The sequence below is a fragment of the Ascaphus truei genome, chromosome 3 (assembly GCF_040206685.1).
Source record: "Ascaphus truei isolate aAscTru1 chromosome 3, aAscTru1.hap1, whole genome shotgun sequence".
NCBI classification, from domain to species: Eukaryota; Metazoa; Chordata; class Amphibia; order Anura; family Ascaphidae; genus Ascaphus; species Ascaphus truei.
Window position 1 is genome coordinate 135,589,025 of NC_134485.1, and position 20,350 is coordinate 135,609,374.

General features: G+C 46.0%; 1 long non-coding RNA gene across 2 annotated transcripts; it reads left to right on the forward strand.

Moving 5' to 3' along the window:
- The first annotated feature begins 5,903 nt into the window (after nucleotides 1-5,903).
- On the forward strand, nucleotides 5,904-10,873 carry LOC142490968 (uncharacterized). 2 transcript variants are annotated; one of them, XR_012800187.1, is made up of 3 exons: nucleotides 5,904-6,009; nucleotides 7,171-7,238; nucleotides 10,362-10,873. It is a non-coding gene; the product is annotated as an uncharacterized LOC142490968 (long non-coding RNA). The 2 variants fall into 2 exon arrangements; XR_012800188.1 differs by having other exon boundaries at nucleotides 10,400-10,873.
- The last annotated feature ends 9,477 nt before the right edge of the window (nucleotides 10,874-20,350 follow it).

The following is a 20,350-nucleotide window of genomic DNA, read 5'->3' on the forward strand; positions in this document are numbered from 1 at the left end:
GCGGTTCCCGCGTTCCCGGGACACCGCGTGGGCATGCTGCAGAAAGTCTTGCAACTTTGCAGTTTGCTAATTGTTGGTCAGGATTGGCGCCAACGAGAAAACTCCACCCCGATGGGGAGTTTGGCGCGAAAGCTGGAGCCGCGTCCTCATGGACTATGACTCACTCTGCACCTGTGCTGGGTCAGCCTACAAGTCTATGAGACATCCCCCTAGTTTCAACCAGGGGGAGTGGTTTGCAGTTCCACCGGATATCGATGGAGAAAGAAGGAGGAGGGGTTGCCAAACCTGCCTCTGCACTCCAGTTGCGAAGAGCTGTTGACCAGTACAGACCTTTGAAGCGAGTACTGCCACTGGTGAATATGGCTGGAGTCTCTGATAAAGTGGGACAAAATCCCTTGATCACTACCCATCCTTACTCGGCTCCAGGAGGCTTCCTGGTCCTCCGGGTAGAGGGTGTGGAGACGGTGATGTGTCTCTGCCTGCAGTGCAGACTGCCGGGCGGAGCTGTGGGCACTGAGGGCCGATGTCAACATTGTGGACTGCAGTACCTGTGGCCCATGCCGAGTTTTGTGCCAGTACAGGCCGAGGAAGCCAAAGATGATGTCCCGATGTTAACTGCAGAGCTTCCGGGTGCATTGTGGCAAGAGGATACAGGTCCCGAAGAACGGGGACCAGGACAGGTTTTCAAGAGGGAGAAAACCAGTCATCGGAGAGGTGATCACCGAGGAGCCCATCGCCGGTCTCCTACTGGGATGCCTCGGCCGAATTGCAAGTTAGAATCCTCGGACGAGGAGTGTGCTAGGCTGTCGAGTAAGATGGTCATAAAAAGAGACTGTCATACTATTGGTACGCCATGGAGAGATGCCATTCCCCGTGGTGTGGAGACACAGAGTCGATTGTCTCCAGTACCGCGACCACCCGATCGCCGGAGTCCCACTGCCGTGGTGACTAGTGGATCGGAAGGAGGTCGATCCACCCCGACCCTGCGAGGTACTAAGATGACACTGTGCCTGTCGCAGAACCAGGGGGTGGAGGAGAAGGAAGAGCGAGTCCAGAGCCAGACTGGATCGCGCAGCAGACGGGCGTTGCCGGATGTCCTCGTGGAGGAAGAGATCCCGATTGGGGATCCAACCCAAGATGGCGTCGCAGCACGTGCGTGTGCGGAGGTGATTCCGGATGACCAGAGCGGCATCGAGTGGGAGATGATCGCGCCTCTGCGGTCGAGCAGCGGAAGTCGTTCACCTACTGCCAGACGGAATGGGCGCTCGAGTCGGAGAGTGAAGAGCCCAACTGCCGGTGAGAAAGAGAGACTTTGTGCCGAAGCCGAGACAGGTATTGCTGGGGAGCAGGTCGTAACCCTGCCTATACCTACGGTTCGGTCCCGTCCCCAAACCCCGTCCACACCCAAGGTTAGCCCCAAGGCCCTAGCTAAAGCCCCTGTCCCCGTCACTATTTCATTCGGGTCCAGTTCTAGCTTAGGGTTGTCCGGGGAGTCACGGGGTCCTTGCGAGGATCGGACTGGAAGCCTGGATTGGGGAACTTCGGATGACGGGTCGGAGGGAGGATGTCCCGACAAGTGTCGGTATCCAGTGATTGCCCTAGTGTGCTAAGCATTACCGTTAGAAACACCGCACAGTACAAAGGAGTTGTTGAGCGATCTGAGGGTACGTCCGGGGTATCTTCGGGTGGGCCTGATGAGGAGTCGATAGAGGAGTCTATAGAACCTAGCTCCAAAGAACGGAAGGAGACTAGGTGGTGGGCCCCGTTATACAAGGGGTATGTAGCCTGGTTCGACCGCACCCGATTTATCCTAGAGAGGGAGGGGGTGGTTGATCACTGGTGGGCTGCCGGGGACTTTGATGACGAGGCATACCTTAGGGCCCTAAGGGTAAGGTGGGATCGTATCCAGGCAGGCCTTATTATCCCTAAGGGGTCCGCAGGGTTGGATGACCCGATAGAGACCGATGAGCCCCTGTCATGGGTACTGCCCGGGGCGGCTGGTGAAAGTAAGTTAACCAGGGCTTGCCGAGCTGAACGGGCTGTTGCGGCAAAATACAGAAAGTCGCATGGGCTTGATTACCCGTATGTCCCAGAACCTCTAATGAGAGAGATAGAGGAGAATAGGGAGAGATGGCTTAGAAATGATATCCAGCACTATATCGTAGAAAAAGGGGGAGCCATTAAAGGAATTCAGGCCGAGCAGAGGGTGTCCCAACTTATGCGGGTCTGGAAGATAGGACGCAGTGTGTACATGCACAAAGTGGTGTATTGCAATGAGCGAGGGATACCACGGGAATACAGCGTGACTGTGCATGATGCCGCGGGGCGGGAGGTGAAGAAGCCAGATCCTCGACATTACTATTGAGTGCCAAATTAGAGTGGTCTGCTTTTTCTTTAGCGCTCCCTGCTGGTCAGTGAGTGAGATGGGCTTGCATTATTATGTCAATGTGATGATGTTTGCCATGTTATTTGTGTGTTCTTTTGCAGTGTTTCCTGGCGCAAGGTACACCAAATTTAGGTCCCAGCCGGGACGGTGGGTATAACCAGGGGGAGTATGTAGCCATGCATAATAATGACTGCGTACATCTTCCCTGTTGGCAGTAAGCCCTGGTAAGTACAGGCCTGCCAACAGTAGTTATGGAGGTTTTCCCTCACACCCTGGTGTGGTGCCCTGTGTAAGGAAGGGAGTGGCTGTATGCTCTGAGTCCCTGGATAGTGACATCAGAGATGCGCCTGCCCCCTGAGGTATAAAGGGCATAACACTGTCAGTTAGTTGGAAGGAAGTGTTAGCCAGCAGTTGTGTGAAGCAGCTGGTAAAATGTATGCTACGGCATAAGGGATTGGAGGAATACTTTTGTGACCCTAGTGCTGTAACTAGCGGTAGCAGAGTGACCAGTCAAGTCTGTCTAAGCCACACTGTGTCCAGGGACCTGGCGCAGTGGTGATCTCCCTAGGAGAAAGGGAATCCCACTTCAATACGGGAGGGCGTACCTGGCAAAGGGACAGCACGGCGAGATGTGCGGCTAGAGCCGGCAGCTGCATGGGGCAGTCTGCTACATCCCAACCTACAATAAAGATGTCGTGTTCAAAGAAACCCCCACTGTGTGAGTGTGAGATTACTCTGCAGTGGCAGTCACCACCGAGAAGGAGTTCCTCACCAGGTCCATCTCCCTGCGGAAGCATAGATCCTGATGAGGTGGAGGCGCTGCACGTGAAGTAAGTTGGACTCGCACCCACTACCTCAGCTACCTGTCCTGATGATATCCTCTATAACACCAAGCGGGAGACTCAGGAGTCCTGTTACTTGCAGGTGCACCACCACACACGACCTTGTAATGGGGACCGGTTAGACCACACGGGCCAATGTGAGATTGGGTGGGTCAGACAAGGGGGGTCCAGCCGTTACATATATATATATATATATATATATATATATATATATATATATATATATAGTGTAGGTACCTGCATTAAACGGGTATGCCTTGACGTGGCATGCAGGCTTACGAATGCTTTGGCCAAAGGGTTTAACAAAATACCCTTTTTTCATGAGATTATTATTTTATTTTAGCCTAATTGGTAGGAGCGCAGGAATCGTTCTTTTTGTTTTTATATAGAGCCTAGCTGCTGGCAAAAAAAAACCTGGCAGGACGCCAAGTCCTGTCTAACCAATCAGGAAGAAGGATTTTAAACATTTTTTTTTTTAACAAGCACAGAACCGCGTGCGCTGCGTGTCCATGAGGCGGTGTCACCAAGGGGTCAAATCTGGTTGCCCGTGGCGACCGGATTTGTCGGGCACTATATTTATATATAAAAACAATGTTCTTTAACTAGTTTTACAAAGTAGGCTGATCAGACATACTCCATGTACACCATTAAATGCAAACCGGCTACAAGAAAATACATTTATGACCCAAGGATTTACCTTACCCCAGATATAGGCCAGGTTAAAAGACATGCTTTTAGTGTAAATTCAAGAAATTGGACTCCATTTTGAAAGAAGGATAAAGATAGTAATTTATAGATTGTGTAAACTTTTTGAAAGGGAATTGGCTTAATTACCATGATTCAATATGGTTCTAATTTAATGGACAGCATGTGAGCATTGTAAGCTTTATTTTTACAATTAGTATCAAGAAAGTGTCATTTGCATAGCTCTAAAATAATTCTGAAATAGTACTAAATTGGCAGCACTTCCTATCTGGGGGCTGGAAGGCTAGGCCTCTTAATAAAGTTTCAACATAAGCAGGGAGCTCTTTACGTCAGTCGAGGGTCCATGGTGGTGTCTATTGGAGTTTCCCTCTGGCGTGTTCCAGGGACTGGTGTTGCCTGGAACAGAGTCTCTCTTCCCCTGCAATATCTCTGGCAGCACTGACTCTCTCTCGGTGCTTGCGATTCCTTTAGTGAGAGACTTTGGGTTTTTATACCCCTAACAAATCAGTTGAAAAGATTAATCCAAAATGGCCCGCTTTGGGATTAATCTCCTCAGTTCTGTATCAGTCTGTGTGGACAGGATTTCCCTGTCTAAGGCCTAGGACATAGTGCCCCAAACAGTGCGGAGGCATGCTGAGGCTCAGGGAAAGTGGTGCTTTCCCTGGCCTTACACAGGTTGCCGTCAGGGGGCGGGACGGGGGCGGGCCAGTGATGTCACGGAGCTGGTTCGCCCTCATTGGGCGAACCGCTCACGTGACCGGCCCTGCGCTCCGGCAAGCAAGAAAATCTCAAGACTCCGTCAGACATACGCTTCCCCAAGCGTGCTGACGCGTGCGCGAGCCCCTGCTAAAGCCGCTCTCATTGCGGCTGCAGGGACTCAGTGCCGAGCAGCAGCACGGCTCAGCATGTGTCAGCGCATAAGCACTGACCATGCCTGAGGCCTTACAATACAACAGAGAATTCACCCTGTTACAACTACATTAGCATTTTTTTAAAATAAGAAAATGGTAGTATTTACTACCGCACTCATACTGTGTTCACGGAGTGTGTGTATTAAATAGAAAGTACTCTCCTTTCTTTCGTCAACAACTTCACTGACTTTCCAAGCCTGGCCTTCCTAATGCCTAGTCGTCCATGATGTTTATTTCTGCCAAGTATGCTGGTCCAATAAAATGATACATTAATAATATTGCTTTCTATCCATAGCACAAACAGTCCCTGCCGCATAGAGCTTACAATCTCATTTTGGTGCCTGAGACACAGGGTGATAAAGTGACCTGGCTAAGGTCACAAGGAGCTGGGAAGTAAACTGTGTTCCCCTGCTTCACAGGGAGAGATGTTACCACTGAGCGACTGTCCTGGAACAGGATTTCCTATTTTTCTGTCTCCCTTTGCAGCTCATAGGATTCATGTCTCCCTAGCTTAGCTGCCTGTTATTTTCCCTGTCCCAGCAGCTAGCTGCATGTGAAAGGCTACATTTTGATACACATGTTGTTTACACAGCCCTAGTCAGTGAGTTGCTATAGCAACCTCAGCTATTCTCCTAGAATGGGATTTTCTATTCCCCCCCCCTGTCCCTGCTGACAGTTAGTCCAGTCTCATACTTTTCCTGTGTGACACTCAGCCCTTACTTCCTTTTCACCCTGGACTCTGAGTGAGTAGAGTACCTGCCTGCTATTAACTCCAGCAAGGCCTTTCTGTTTTTACACTGCCTTATCTTGATTCACTGCACTTCAGACAGAGAAGCACTCTCTACCCACACTACATTTGCAAGTACATTTCTTCCTGTGACTTTCCTTCAATAAAACCAAGAAAAACAAAAGGACTTGTTGTGATTTGGAAGAGGGAAGGCATGAGTTAAGCTATCTGGGTCTATTCACACCCTATACGTGACCCAGGGTCCAGAATAGCGACAGCATTCTAAAACCCACCTACCCAATACAAGGGATGATGTGTGACACATTCACACATTGCAATGGCACACAACGTACTGGCCCACTTTGAAACACATTCAACTAATCACAGAGTGAGCAGTACGGGACGTGTTGTTGCCTCTATCGCGGCAGCTGTTGGGAGGTAAGTGCACTTTAACCTTGCCAGGCAGGGCTCTATGGTTTGGTAAAGCCCTGTTGTGGCTGGAAGTGTTGAGTGAGCAGGGCCCATTGTGCTTTGGGTTCCTGGGGCCCATTCTCACTAAACGGCCATTGCGGTGCCTGGCTTGGGGGTGTTGCGCGCCATGGTTTGAGTACCATTGGCCTTTACCCATTGTTTGAACACTCTGGCAGGGTTGGCACTTATCAGATTACGTTATGTATTTTAATTAAAGTCACAGCCTTTGTACCTGCGGACCTTCCTTTGTGTTTATTTATTATAGGTATTATTATGGGAATGTGTATAGACAGGAGGGGTGGGGGGAGCTCCTTTGTGGGCCCCAATGTCATGCTGTTTAATATGTTAACAAGTATTTTTAAATGTATGTTTATAAACAAGCTTCTTTTGCTGAGAATATCCTTGATGTTTAGCCCCCAATATTGCCATTAGTTCATTTTTTCCTAAGTGAAACTGTCCCTTTAAATTAAAGCAGCCATCAACTCTCGCATTTATACCGTATTTCTTTGCACTATTTCGTCAGCTGAATTGAGGAGCCCCATAAACTATAAACACAAGGCAAAAGTAGTGCAATTCTGGGGCAAAAAAATCCTATTGATTTTAAATCTAATTTTTCTCTTTGACACATACTCTGCAGATGTTTTTCCCCATACTTGCACCACATTTGCCTTGATACATATGCACTAAAATTCTTGTAACTGGGCTCCCTAATTCAGGATCATTCCAATTGTCATTTCATTGAAATCAAAATGGCTGCCGCTTTATTACTGCTAATGTGTGAGGGGAACCCTGCTGCGATTGGTGGCATTTGCCCCACTGATTCGTAAATTGGTGGGGTGGGGGAGGACTGCGGCTTTAAAACCTCCTTTCTCAGGCTGGTTCTCAGCACTAGTGGTCACTGAACAGAAAACAAAAATAAGATGCATTATGCCAAAATCAACCAAATGTTTAGAGATTTGCCCATTTTCATTTATTATTTTTGGCTTCACTTTTATGCAATGGACATGTAGTTAGTAGCTCTGTAAAGATAATGCAAGTCTATTAAATTAAATGGAATGGGTTATATGGTGCCATCTGGTGACACAATTAACTTGAGTCGTAATAGACTGAAGTCATTTTCTTTTTCAGGAACCTACAAGCAAATTCTGAACAGCAAATTAGTTAAGATGCCAAACAAGGAGGAGACATCAATGAAGGTATACGGGTATTCAAAAAATTATATATATATTTTTTTGTCAGCATCTACGCTAAATCTAAGAAACTTGTTAAAATAAATTAATTTTTTAAAAAGGCTTGTATTTCATGCAGATTGTTAGAGGAGTTTATGTAAAACTAAACTTGTCAAAGATTCCACATAAAAAGGAACAAAGCAGTGCACTCAGGCACATAATTTTAGACTAAGGGGTTTCAACCACACATTATATCGTCGTTGTAGCGGTAAAACTCATTAAGTGCATTTTTTGGCAGAAACTCACTAAATGGAATTTCTTGATATTTCTATTGAAAAACTAATTAAGTGCCTATTTAGTCTCAGTACAGAGTTACCAAAACATAAAACGCATTAGGTATGATTTTGAAATAATGTCAAAAAGAACATTTAATCGCCTACTGATCATTACTCAAAGAATGTAGTTAATTACTTTTACCTCTACAATAACGATATAAGTAATGGTGGGTAAAAAAGTGACAAAAACCCACCAATGTACAGTGTACAGCAAATACATGTAACAGTGTTTCCCCCTATCCCTCACCCCTCCCCCCCCCCACTGCCCCTCAATCACAGATAGGGGCCATTACAGGGTGTGTGTGGTGCATACCTGCTGGTAACAAGAGGACTGAGTCCTCCACGATGACTTTGGGACACAGGAACAGGCTTCTGGGGTCCATACCCCACATAATACTTAGCAGTGCAGCGCCTCCGTTTGCCGTAGGTTCCAGGGAAATGGAGATGATCTCCCATGGTAGAACTGATTACCTCTCTCCCCAGTTAGATCACACACCAGGCCGGAGGTATATTGCAAACAGGAACAGTTTATTACTACACTGGCGACACACTTTATTCGAGCTCGGCTAGTCCCACGAATTCGGGTATACCCGGGTGTATTGAGGTTTGTGACTGTTTTCTGCCCGAGTACATTGAGTTATTTTCCAAGCAGGGATTGAAGCATTTTATTCCCGCTGGCTGCAATACTGCACAGTATATATATATAAACTGCATTACAATTCATGAATTTATGCCATCTGGTAGACACGCGAAGCATTGCAGCCTATTAAATCCTAATCATTATCATTTAACAGATCAGCCGCCCATCAGCCAGGCATGAACCCAGGCTGGGAAGGCAAATGCAACAGGGCTTGTCAGAGGTTAGGAGTGGCGCATTCCAGGTATCTGCCAGGTACATACCGGGTATTTGCTCGAATAAAGTGTGTCGGTGCAGTACACACTTTGCAGAAACACAACAGCTACGCAGCAGTCTTCTGCGGGATACAGTCTCCTTAGATCAGCTCTCATTGGAGATGGTCCCTGGACCGTCACTACAGGCCAAGGGCACCCGCAGACGTCCTAGCGGAGGCAAAGGTATAATCACACTCACTCCTCCCCGGAGGGAAGAGCACATGGGTAGGCCCCAATCTCAGGCTCCCCGACGTGTGACCTGCCTTCCTCAAGTAGGAAGGAACAACCTCCAAATTTAGGGCGGTCCTGCCCTTAAGTACAGCCTGAAGGCGGGCACCTCGTTGTCCCATCTCCAACAGGATGTACCACCCTCTGCTGTCACTCAAGTGCAGTACCAAAGGTGAAGGGAAAAACCCCATACCAACTACTGGCAAGCCTGTAAATACCAGGGTTTATTGCCAGCCCATTGGGTAGAATAGTAGCCAGGGGGTACCTTGCTACATACAAATACCACTTGTGAGCACATTTACATCTCAGACAGGTCTACAATCCTGCTTTTCACAAGCATACAGTGCTTCCACTGCAGTAAGGGATTCTGGGAAATGACATGCAAATGAGCACACCGTGTCACCTTTTAGTTCATGTCCATTTAATTCTACTTTATATACTGTATTTTGGGGCGGAAACCCCCACTGCCCTCAATGTGGATTTTTGACCGAAAACGTCCTGAACTGCTACTTTGGAGCATTTAGAATTATCATTCAAGGGTGGGCACTTTCACTGGTGATTTGGTTACATGTATTTGCTGTACACTGTACTGTTACATATGTAACTAATATTGTGTCTATATCACCAAGGGAACAATAATGAGAATTCGGAGCAAATAAACCAGATAACTGGTGATGTATACAAAGAGAAATATATATATATTAATTATAGAAATCTAGGATAAAAATTCCAGATGTTGTACTGGATTTAGATATTAGATATACACTACTGACACACTTTATTAAAGTGTGGCCGGTACCGCAAGCCGGGAGATTTCCCGGCTTGCTATTGGCCGCCCCTCGGCGTGCCGCGCGTCATAGACGCGCGGTCACGCGTCTTCGGGAGCGTGCGCCCCCTGCACGCGCGTCCAGGGGCTCCCCGAGGGAGCCCTGGTGTCCCGCGATCGCGGGACAGCGGCAGGGGGTTCCGGGGGACCCGGCGGACCCGGCAGCGGTAGGGAGAGCGCCCCGATCGGAGGGCGCTCTTCCGCTGCTTCGGCGCGCGCCCGTCACTCTCGGGCGCGCGCCAGGCTACTGCTGCGGCCAAGAACGGATAAATGCTCGAATAAACTTGGCCGCAGCAGTAGTCATTATTAAAAAGAGGTTTAGAAAGGAGCAGAGGGTAATCGTTTTTCGTTTTTTGACATTAAGTCTTTAAAGGATTATTGAACATGTAATTAAATAACAAATACCATAAATAATGGATAATAGTATCAGCAATGAATATGACAAAGATAAGGAATGTGCAGACGAATTAACAAGTATAACAAAGTTTGTACAAAGTATAATAAAATAAACAATATAAATTAAACATAGACTTCCCCCAGTTACCGGCGACAGGGCGAAAAGACATCAGGGGGACCCGACAGGTTTGACATTTATGGCAATTGAACATGTTTTACAATATTGGAGGGGCGGGACAGAAGTTTGGAATTAATAAAAAGGAAGACTTTCTGGATCCATAAATTGAGGACCCTGACCCCTAGGGGTCTCAATGTGGAAATAGATATTGCTCCATTCCTTAAATAATCTGTATCCTTTTCTCTAATATTATCTTTTTTGTTTTTTTCTCCCTGTTGCAGGTAACTGAGGGAAGTCTATGTTTAATTTATATTTTTAATTTTATTATGCTTTGCATAAACTTTTGTTATTTACAGATGAAGCTAAAGAACCCAAAATGGATTTTAATTTACAGATGAAGAAAAGATTGAAAGAACTTACCGGTGGAACGTGGCTGTTTAGGAGCATTGGGTCGTGGACCAGGAATTGCTGCTGCTGCTGCTGATGATGATGGAGTAGGATTCGGTGGGTGAAGACATCAAAAGTAAGAAAAACGTTTATTTCATGTTGTATTTAATTTTTTTTAGGTTGGCATCTGCATTGCAGAAAGTCTGTCAAGCGCTTCAGTGTGAGGCAGGTCTGAGGATAACAGACACTGGGGTAGGCGTGGGGGAGCTGAACAGGGCCACTAAATCAACCGGTGCATGGGGAAAGAATGACCTCACCTGCTCCTTGGGTTGTGAGACCGCTCTCCTCGCCTCCTCCTGCGTGCCGCCGCCGAGATGCAGGTCAGAGAATGGGTAGAAGTGCGGCGCAACTGCGCATGTCTGAAGAAAGGCTCCCGGATGTCTTGTTCCAAAAAAACTTTATTAACACACACCAGGGCTACACCAGCATCTCACCCTCAACGCGTTTCACCCTTACGCAGAGGGCTTCGTCTTGGAGTGGGGAGAAGTGGTGACAGCCTCTTAAATACCTAAAAGCCCGCGAAAGCGGAATTAAAAATTTAACCCCTTGAGTGCTTTATGCCTGTAAGTTAATATCAATGCTATTAAAGTCCTAATGTCTGTGCAACTCACTTTAAACATATTCTATGCGCGGAGAGCATCTTAAATATATAATCAGACATACACAATAGCAAAATGATAAGACTGTTTGGCTGCACATTCCAGGTATATAAATGCAATAAAATGCTGTTGTCAACACTGCAAGATAAATATGCTCAACACTAGATTCACATTAAACCAGGTCATACACTTATAAGTCAGTCATACAGATAGGGGCTTCCTAAAGCGTACCACACCCTCGACAGGCACCCTACTCCTATGTTCATTAGCGAGTTCCAGGACCTCTTGGACGAAGGTGAGATTTTACATGTTCTCTCGCCTAGTGAGCGGGACTTCCTCACTACTCCAGATCCTATCACTCCCATCTTTCATCACCTGCCTAAGATACACAAAACACTCACTGCACCCCCAGGTAGACCCATTATTTCATCTATTGGTTCCCTGGGTGAACACTTATCACAATACATAGATCACTTTTTACAGCCACTGGTCGTTTCTTTACCCTCACATGTTATTGACACTAAGCACGTTTTATCCCTCTTAGCACCCATCACTTGGCACCCTAGCTACATCTGGGTTACCCTGGATGTGGCTTCCCTATACAATATTATTAATCACGAGCACGGCCTTACAGCCACTGAGCACTTTTTACAACATCATTCCACTCTTTCGCCAGCACACATAGTTTTTATTCTCGATAGTATCAGATTTTCACTCACGCACAATTATTTTTTCTTTGACCAGCAGTATTATCTCCAAACACGTGGGACAGCCATGGGGACATCCTTTGCCCCCTCCTACGCCAACCTGTTCATGGGTTGGTGGGAGATGTCCCACGTGTTTGGAGATTCTAATCCCTTCAGGCGTCATGTGGTGTTCTACAAACGCTACATTGACGACCTGATTTTGATCTGGAGTGGTGGGGAGGAAGACCTTTTGAGGTTCTTTGAATACCTGGCAGACAATACTCTCAGTAAAGGCACAGTAAAGGCACAGAGAATATCTGGCAGTAAATCACAGTACAAATGCAGGAAGCCTGAATGCTAATCCCCAAACACAGCATTTAGCTTAAAGGGGCATACACATTGAGCAAAACGGCAACCAATCCAGCAATTAACCTCTGGAGTGCCAGACCATTACCACATATGAAGAGCACTACACCAACTAGGGAAAGGTCTTTCATAATAGACCGATATTAATACCCTAAAAGGAGCAGTACTCAGCTGTTAATTAGGTATATGTATATACAGAATTTACAGCAGTGCCACTAACTTACCAGTATTGAAAAACTAATACTAGTGTCTATTCTAGCCCTGTTATTACACACTTGGGATGTACACGTGTTAAGTATCACACACTTGTATTTAAATACCACCACCCACACATGCTGGTGTTAAAAACTCATAATAGGTGCACATAGACCTAGATCTGTATACACAAGTCTATAATGTACTAATAGCTGCAGCCCAAAAGCAGCTAAGTACAGGTCCAATCAACTAGTGCACCTACTAGTATTTCAATACTGGGGCACTACATCTGTGGTCCACACAGCCGCTACTTTCATTACAAGAACTGTAGCCCATTCTCTCCATATGAGGAACACAAGGTCCAGTGAATTACCCTAACACTGGGCATTAATACACCATTGTATACTCCTCTGGATACACCTATCCATAGAGTTAGCCACACTTGGCATCATTTAATCATTGTTTTAAACCCCTATATTTTAACGATATTGTCAATTAATAAAGTTATTTTAAATAAATCACCAATTCATACAGAAACAGAGTGCTATCTACAGGGGCTCTGTCTGTCCACTATGTATTAAGTTATACGCCCTTTGCAGCACCAGTTTCATTGTTCTATAGTAAAGCTGAAGCGGGGGTAAACATACGTATAGACAATACTCTCAACTTGAAATTTACTCACACATAATAAAAACCAAATTTATTTTCTAGATTTAAATTTATATGTGGATATGGAGTATAAAATTCAATCAGACATTTATAGAAAGGAGAATGCCAGGAATTCATTGCTTCATTATAACAGTTGTCACGTACGCCCTCTGGTTGGAGGGCGATTACGCCGGAACTGCTCCACATTGGAGGCCTTTATCCACAGGGCGAAAGAGATGAGAGGGAGGTTCCTGTCGAGGGGGTACGATGGTGCAGACCTTGACCAGGCATACCAGCATGCACTGAATATAGATAGGAATACCCTTACTAATATGTCAGCCAGTAGTACACAGATAGACACCAAGGCCGAGAACACAGAAGCGCCATTCTTTATTACAAATTATAGCGAACAAGCGAACTCAATTAAAACTATTATACGCAAACATTGGGCCACACTTTCATTAGATCCTTTATTAAACAAAATGGCATGTGTGGGACCCAAAATAGTGTTCCGTAGAGCAGCTACGCTAGGGAATCTCCTGTCACCTAGTTTGTTGAAAACAACTAATACCAACCAAAATAAACTGTCTTTTTTTCCAAAATTGATTGGATCATTTAAATGCGGGCACTGTAAGATTTGTCCCAAAATGAAGAAAGTTAAACATTTCACTGATAAAGAGGAAACACGGAAATATCAGATAAAAACCTTGATGTCATGTCAGACTAACTATGTCATATACCTGCTACAATGCGGATGTAAGAAACAGTATGTGGGGCTTACTAGTAGAGCCTTAAAAATCCGCATTCTAGAACACTTAAGGCTCATTAAGAATTTAGACATGACACATCCGGTCCCAATCCACTTTAATAATTGTCCATTGGGTTCTGTGGACAATTTCAGTTGTTGCGCTATAGAACACATAGTCCTCCCCCCTCGGGGAGGTGATAGAACTAAGCTCCTACATCAAAGGGAGGCGCACTGGATCCACACACTCAACATGTTACAACCCAATGGACTTAATGTGGATTGGGATCTACAGTGTTTTCTCTAAGAGATATATATTGAAGAGTGTCATATGGGGAATGCGTATATGTACTGTATATATTACAGTCCTCGTGGGAACAGAACGTCTAGTGTGTTATTCTGAACTAATCTATTCTCCGCACTGTCTCTTCTCTTATCCCTACCCTTTCCCCCCCCCCCCTTTCCCCTCCCCCTCCACTTTTCCCAACCTTCCACTCTTGTTTTCCCTTTCTCTTTTCCCTTACCTGCCTTCCCTTCATTCACCGGTCTATAAGTCATGGGTTAATAAATGTGTTTAAATTAAAGCATTAGGAAGCCCCTATCTGTATGACTGACTTATAAGTGTATGACCTGGTTTAATGTGAATCTAGTGTTGAGCATATTTATCTTGCAGTGTTGACAACAGCATTTTATTGCATTTATATACCTGGAATGTGCAGCCAAACAGTCTTATCATTTTGCTATTGTGTATGTCTGATTATATATTTAAGATGCTCTCCGTGCATAGAATATGTTTAAAGTGAGTTGCACAGACATTAGGACTTTAATAGCATTGATATTAACTTACAGGCATAAAGCACTCAAGGGGTTAAATTTTTAATTCCGCTTTCGCGGGCTTTTAGGTATTTAAGAGGCTGTCACCACTTCTCCCCACTCCAAGACGAAGCCCTCTGCGTAAGGGTGAAACGCGTTGAGGGGGAGATGCTGGTGTAGCCCTGGTGTGTGTTAATAAAGTTTTTTTGGAACAAGACATCCGGGAGCCTTTCTTCAGACATGCGCAGTTGCGCCGCACTTCTACCCATTCTCTGGCATCTGCATTGGCATAATTTTTTTATTCAAATGTAAATGTCTTTTGTTTGGTGCTTGTTTTTTTTATTTGCAGGTTTTTGTTGTTGTTGCAGATTGCTCATTGACTGACAGAGTGACAGACCATGTGTGGCACTGTGCCAATCAATTGGTTTATTGGCATTTTTTAAATGGAAAGTGAATGTGGTTTTAATTTGAGTCTTGTTTTTGAGATTGGCAGGTTGCATATTGACTAGCATGGTGGTAGCTCAGGTCCACAGGGCATGGGTGTGCCACTGTGCCAATCAATTGGTTTATTGGCATTTTTTTGTTTAAAATTGAATGTCTGAAATGTGATGCTTGTTTTGGGGATTTGCAGGCAGGCTGCATATTGACTGGCATAGTGGCAACGGTGTGTCACTGTACCAATCAATGGGTAGAGGAGGTGGGGGTAGGTGCCCTTGGGAGGGTGGTTAGGTCTCTCGGTTGTGTAGCGGGAGGGGGGGGGATTAACCCCTTAATTACCTTAGTGGTTAATAACTGCTAAGGTGATTAAGGGGTCAGTGGCCAGTAGTTATTTTTTTGTTGGTGCCCACTGAAGAAGAGGAGGACGAGGATTGCCTTCCTCCTGGAAGGGTTAAGTAGAACTTTAATTTACTATCCATTACTGTACTGTATGTGGGCGGGGGAAAGGGGTGGTTGTGCAATGTATTTTATTGATGTTTTGTATTGTAATGTTTATTGGGGGTAGATGGATTGAGAGAAGGGGGTAGTTGCCACAGGGTGGGCAGTTAGGCTTCTCGGGTGGGCAGTGGGAGTGGTTAACCTTTTCATTACCATAGCGGTTACTACCGCTAAGGTGATGAAGGGGTTTGCCCCTCCCACTGCCCACCCGAGAGGCCTAACCACCCACCCTGATGCAATTACCCCTTTCACTCACCCACTCTGTCCCCAATAAACCTGGTAGTCTGCCTTAACCCTTTCATTGACTTAGCGGCTAGCCGCTAAGGTAATGAAGCTGCTTTTATTTTATGTTGATAACAGTACTGTAGCAGGGGGTCTCCGGAGCTGAACTGCATTTTTTTCAGGTCCGGGGACCCCCTGCTTCCCGAGATACAGGCCCCGGTATGGGGTGCCGTTATCTCCTATGCATTTAAATTTCCCGGTCACATGACGCGGGAGAATTTAAACATGGCCGCTGGGATACCGGCACCCCATAACAGGACCTGTAACTCGGGAAGCAGAGGGTCCCCGGACCTAAAATAAATGCTGTTCAGCTCCGGAGACCCCTTGCTACAATACTGTATTATTAAAATAAAATAAAAGCCCCGCGATCGCTTGTGACTGATTCAGTCTATCTCTGACTGCGCATCTCTTACAGACAGCTGGAACCCAGTAGGATTCAGACAGCGGGAGTCCCATTCAAATGCAGGGACCCCCGCTGTGTTAAACCCATGAAAAAAGGTCAGGGAGTGTTAGGACCTGCTAATGGTCATGTCTTACGACGCTTTGGCCAAAGGGTTAAACTAAATTACCCTTTTTCAAGAGAACATATAGGTATTGCACTGTGTATTTTTGTCATATTACAAGTAGCTTTGGGCATCTTTGTTTGTTTTTTGTTGTATACATTTAGCCACGCCCACTAGCACTTCTTTGGACACATATACATATATATATATTATGTGGTAATGTTTGGGGTTTCTCAGAGCTTGTTGGGTATCTGTATGTTTATTACCTAATTGGGGCCTTCATGATCTTTAGGGGAATCTTATTGTTGTTGTTTATTTTATCAGGTTTTAACATATATAATAGCTCAGTTTTAGTCACATTTATTTTAAATCCTGCAAAGGAGCCAAACGCTGAGATTGCCTTTAGTATACTCTCTATTGACTTATCTGGTTTTTTTAGGAACAGTAAAATATCACCCGTGAACATCGCCAGTTTGAGTTCCAATTTTCCCATTTTAATTCCTTCAAACTCCTCCATTTGCCTTAGGTAGTGGTCTAATGGGACATGTTGAAGAGTAATGGTGATAATGGGCATCCCTGTCTGGTGACTCTGTGTATTGTGAAAGCTTCGGATAGGTCGCTGCCCGCAATAATTTTGGTTGAGGGTTTATTGTAGAGGGCTTTGATTATTGCACAGAAGTTCCCCCTAAACCCGAATTTTCTAGCACATAATTCACATGCTCCCATAATATATTATCGAATGCCTTTTCCGCGTCTATTGCAACCAAGGCCGAGTTTTTTATTGTGCAGGATTTTATCCAGTGTATGACCGATATTACTTTTCTTATATTTTTTTTTACTGCGGACCTGCCCTTCATGAAGCCTGATAGGTCCGGGTGGATAGTTGAAGGAAAGAACCTTAGCTACTCTGTCAGCTAATATGTTGGTGAAGATTTTTATATCATGATTAATCAGAGATATGGGTCTATACGATTCCGGTCTCAGAGGGTCTTTTCCTGGTTTGTGTATGATTCTAATATCGGCCAAATTACTAGACGTGGGGAACATAGTACCTTCATGAATGTTCTGGAACATGTTTTCCAGGGGATTTTTAATTGTGTCTGAGTGGGGTTGAAGGTCTGTGGGGTTGAAGGTCCTCCACGTGTCTACCAGGTTTAGTGTAATCATTCACATGTGACATATTTTTGGTTTGGGTGTTGACCAGAGGATTCCCTTCCTTAAAGCCTGATCCATCCATATATACATCTTGAATTGCATTCCAATCTCCCCCTAAGATTATATTGCAGCATTTTTGGCTTAGTATTTTTTGTGAGATCCTTGAAATATTGCGTATTGTGGTCATTGGGACCATATGCGTTCCCCAGTATATATTCTTTTTCTAGTATTTTAATCTTTACTAAGAGCAATCTACCCTCGGTGTCTGCCTCTGAAGATATTACTTCTACTGGGGCATTTCTGCTGATCAGGATGGCCACCCCCGCTTTTTTGTTTACTGCTGGCGAGAATATACACCCAGTCTCTCTGGAGCTTCATGGATTCCCTAGTGTCTAAGTGGGTCTCCTGGATCAGAGCTATGTCCACTCTCTTTTTTTTTCCAGGTAGCTCAGTACTTTCCTACGTTTTATTGGGTTGTTTAGTCCTTTTACATTCCATGAAGCTATTTTTACATGCATTGTGTTATGTTGGTTTTGATATTATGGTGCTGTTTTTTCTTCTTGGTCCATGATTCCCTCATTGCCCCTAGTTCAGTGGTGTCTTGTTTTTTGCGCAGGGCGTGTTCAACTTCATCTGGAAACACCGAGACACCTTCATGGCCGTAGACATCTTAAGCCAATCATCACATTTCTTCAAAGCGCGATTATACTGTACCATTTTAACTAGAACTTGATCAAAAACATTAACGAGAACAATCTTAACTACAGTATAACGTGAACAGAATTTTTAACATTAACAACAACAGTTTTGAAAATTTTCCTGTACTGGACTTCGCTTTATTCCATAGGAGTGGTTCACACTTTCTGGTTTCAGAAGTCGGCAGCAAATATTACTTCCAACTTCCATGCTCCTTTAAGGGGGATTTTACCTTAACATAGATTTACCAATGACTCCAGCTTATCCATTTAGTATCCTAGGCCTATTTGTAACTTCTAGATCGTCCATCTCGTTGTTTATATAGACATCGGTAGAGATGGGGGGGGGGGAAGGGGGAGCAAAGACAAGGAGGAGATAGGAGGAGGGGCGGGCAGAGGGGGGGGAAGGAGGGAAAGGAGGGGAGGGAAAGGAGGAGAGGGAAAGGGGGAGGACGGGGAGGGGCGGGGCAGCGAGGACAAGGAGGAGACTGGGTCAGACACTGTCACACTGCGCTCACCACAAACAGGACGGAAGACCGCGGGGCTGAGGTGGGGATAGACAGACACCGACCCACAACCACGCAGTCCTGTCCGGAATGCGTAGTCCAAGTCGTACCGCGTCGTAGGGTTGGAGAGGTCAGGGTAGTCAGGGTACTTGCCGTATTCCAGGGTTGGAGAGTCCGGGTTGGTAGAGTTCCGTAGCCAAGGTCCAGGGTAATAGAAGGTAAAATAGTCGAGGAACGAAGCCGGGGTCAAAGCGCTGGAGAGTGTAGAAATCCAAGGAACAGGCAGGGTCAAGACAGGACAGGCAAAGTTCAAGACAAGCTAAACAGCAGCGGTGAGCACAATGCATAAACAGGAGTTTATGCTCAGCAAGGAATGACAGACAGGAGCAGGTATATATGTGTGAAGGATCCAATTACCTTGCAGGGGTGTGCTCTGGTCCTCCAATGGTGTCAGTGAGACACTAATCCGAAACAGCCTCTAATTCAGGTTTTCCTAATGATTGGCCTGGTTGCCAAGCAACCCGCGCGCGTGCGCGATGCGCGTCGCGGCGTGATGACGTCACGCGGCCGTGTGTCTAAGTCTCCGCCTGTGGGAGGCACCAGCAGCTCCTTCAGGCTTTCCTGTTGCCTGGTTGCCGCGCAACCCGCGCGCGTGTGCGATGTGCGTCGCGGAGCGTCGACGTAACGCAGCCGTGCATGCACTGCCCTGGCAGTGCGTGGCCGCATGGCTCTGCCCCGTGATGCGTCCTCGGATCGGTCTCTGCGCGGAGTAGCGGTAGGTGTGACAGTATCCCCCCCTTGAGGGGAGACCTCTGGGCGACCCAGAGATGGTTTCTCAGGGTGCCTATGGTGGAAGGCATAGATGAGACGGTTGGCATGTACCTGACGATGAGGGATCCACTCTCTCTCCTCTGGGCCATAGCCTCTCCAGTGTACAAGATATTGCAATCCTCCTCTGGACATTCTAGAGTTGAGGATGGTCTGAACCTCGTATTCTTGTTGGCCATCTACCAGTATGGTTTGCGGAGGTTTAGGTTGTCCTTTGGAGGATGAGTCTTGTAGACAAGGTTTGAGAAGGGATGAGTGAAAGACGGAAGGAATCCTCATATTCCTAGGCTGTTCAAGCCGGTAGGCTACTGGGTTGATCCTTTTGGTGATGCGGAAAGGGCCGATAAAACGTGGTGCCAGTTTGGGTGAGGCTACCTTTAACCGAATGTTTTTGGTAGATAACCAAACCCTTTGTCCTACAGAGTACCCTGGGACCTCTCTTCGGTGACGATCCGCTTGTCTCTTGTGTAATATACCAGCGTGCTGTAGGTTCCGATGGATCTTCTGCCATAGGTCTTGTAAGTGACGAATCCTGTCCTCTGCGGCCGGGACTCCAGACTTAGAGATGAGAGAAGGAAGTGCCGACGGATGGAAGCCATAGTTGACCATAAATGGTGACTGTTGGGATGATTCGTTCCGAAGATTGTTATGGGAGAATTCTGCCCACGGGAGCAGTTCCGCCCAGTCGTCTTGAGTGTCAGCAACAAAGCACCTCAAAAATTGTTCCAGAGACTGATTGGTGCGTTCCGTCTGTCCATTGGTCTGGGGGTGATAGCCTGACGAAAAGTGTAGTGTGACTTCCAGACTCTTACAAAACGCCCTCCAGAACCGGGAGATGAACTGGGATCCTCTGTCAGACACTATGACCCGAGGGGTCCCATGTAACCTGAAGATCTCCCTGATGAAAACTTCGGACAACATCGGTGCGGTGAGAAGACCCT